Here is a 2,594-nt window from a genome sequence, read left to right on the forward strand (position 1 = left end):
GTCCATTTCAATCAGAGCGCGGTTACCATCATTCCACATACACAGACCTCAAGGTGATCAAAATCTTGTTCCTGTCAAATCCAGTGCTCAAGTTTCATTTTTCATCATATTTAACTGTCAAAATTAGTTGATATAACTGATGACCTTCTTTTCCCAGAAATCATTCCATCAGTTTTCTTTTGGGTAACACTTCTTTTAACTGTCCTCTTTCTTCACCAGTCACTCTTTCTAAAAATGTTGCTAGGACTTTTTTGGACACCTTCAAAAAGTGGAGTATATGATATTCATCCCAGAGCCACCTTTTCTTCTTATTCATACATTAAGAGTAGAGGAGAGCTAAGTGTCATCTGCCTATTGGCAGCTTTCATCACAAAGTGAAATTATAGACCACAATTCTCTCCTAAATAATGGAATGTGTATCAAACTTATTTTGGAGCAATAAAAAGATTGAAAACATACCTCATTTTGTGATTTGCACTTTCTCTGGTGGCTAAGATAGACTACTTTCACAAAAAGCTGACCTATGAGAGACCCATAGTTTTCTAGCTTGCCACAAAGTGGTTAGGAGAAAATCAGAAAAACAAAAGCAAGAAAACCAACTCTGAAGTAATTGTACTTCTCAGCTCTTTGAATTGAGAAGTATAGGTAGCCTTTAATGAAAGGAAATGAAAAGCACACCAGCAGCTAATTCATTCTCCTTTAGCTACACTGGCCCATTTAGGCTTTAACCCCTTTCCAAACACTTGAGTGATAATCCCCCTAACACCTGTGAATAAATGACATACATGCCCTTCTGAGGCTTGTGCTTCATCAAGCCTCAGCACTAGGCATCTGGCAATGACAGCAGACTTTCCCTACAGGCCAGGAGTGACGACAAAGAGGAAGAAATCCAATCCAACCCAACATTCTCACCGCTAAGATGTACTATCCACTTTTCCCCCTACCTTCTCACAAGAAGGAAACCATGGAATTCAGTTCCATGATTTACAAAAAAAAAAAAAAAAAAAAAAAAAAAATCACCATCAAAAGCTATTTCAGTCTTTTAATTAAAAGAAAAGTGAATTCAGTGAATTCAGGCACCCTCCCTGCAATCTGCTCTCTCTTCCCTTACATGACAAGAGAACACAGACTAAGGTCAGGAAAACTGAGAGACTCGGAACCCCTTCTGCCTGGAGTATGCTACTGCTTTTCTACACTGCCTGCGATGGAGCAGCCACATGGAGACCTGTGTCAGTGTTTTCCGCCACTAATTTCTGGAAGGAAAAAAAAATAGCCAGCAGTTTTATTCCGAGCAAATAAGCAAGCAAAAAAAAGCTACAGATACTGCTTTTTAAAAAACACCAAAAATAATAATCAATAATAAGAAACCATGTAAGCAACACAGCTCATGAATTGTCCAGGAAAGGGACTAAACTCTTCAAGAGGAAATTTCAAGGCCTGCTGAATACATCCTTCCTGGAATCAAGCATGTACTACAAAGCCCGATGTTTTAAGTCCTCAACTCACAGAAAGAAGAACTCATAGGCTATTAACTGTTCTCCTATTCAGAAAAGATATTCCAGAGAATCTGTGCAAAAGAAGCTGAGACAGCCTGCCCATGTAACATGCTCTCAACTCTGTCGTGAGGCAAAAGTCACTTTACAACTGTAAATGAAGAAGTTGCTGCACAGAGAAATGAAATTTCACAGCGGTCTAAAAGCAAAAACTGGCTGAAATTTTGTAACCTTAGAAGTAAAAATAGCAACGACAACTGAGCACCTCCACAGTGCACACTGTCCATACATGCGGCGCTGAGGGCTGACCCTAGCTCACCGCAGTGGAAGCCTGCTGGGACAGCGAGGCCAGGCTTCTGCCCTTTCCTACCCTCCGTGGACGAGGTGATACCTCCTACTGCAAGGCAGTTACAGAGACAGGAACTCTGGAGAGAGTCTCTCACCAGCCTGCCTCTCAGCAGGAGCAAGGCCCTATGGCTGAGCTCTGGCCTCTCATTGTACCGGCACGTTATTGTATAAAATATCTGAATGCCATTCGGTAGTTAACAAAAAAAAAAAAAAAAAAAAAAAAAAAAGTAGACAACTCTAGACCAAGAAAATCTGGAACTAAGAAAGTTAGGGGGAAGACCGATTACAATAACAACAATTTCTTTTGAAATGAACTGCAGTGATGAGACCTGCTTTTCTTTCAGGCGCATAGCTTTCCTCCGCGGGTTGCTGTCCTGTACCAGCGGGTGGGGTAGCGCTGCTTCCGGACAGTTTGGAGAAGAGCACCTGTCACTACTGGGCTATGGCAGAGCTGACAGAGACTCATGGCTTCTTACCCCAGCCATTGTTGGAGAGCTTTCTTCGTTACACAGGTTCAGGGGGAAGCTGTGAACAGGAAGAGTACAGAGAAGTAAAATACTATTATTTCCATGGTGCAAAACATCGCTCAGTATACTGGGAGAGCCAGCAGAAACCCTAGCAGTAGCCTTGCCTCTTGAACATACTACACATGAGTACTGCCATGTGCTGGCCGTTGAGCTAGTTCAGGGTGATTTGCTTATAAAACCAAAATATCTCACGGAACTGTTATTCACTAATTTCATCTCTCCTGTC

Source organism: Ochotona curzoniae, unplaced genomic scaffold (assembly GCF_017591425.1).
Source record: "Ochotona curzoniae isolate NIBS_2020 unplaced genomic scaffold, NIBS_Ocur_1.0 scaffold_1852, whole genome shotgun sequence".
Classification (NCBI taxonomy): Eukaryota; Metazoa; Chordata; class Mammalia; order Lagomorpha; family Ochotonidae; genus Ochotona; species Ochotona curzoniae.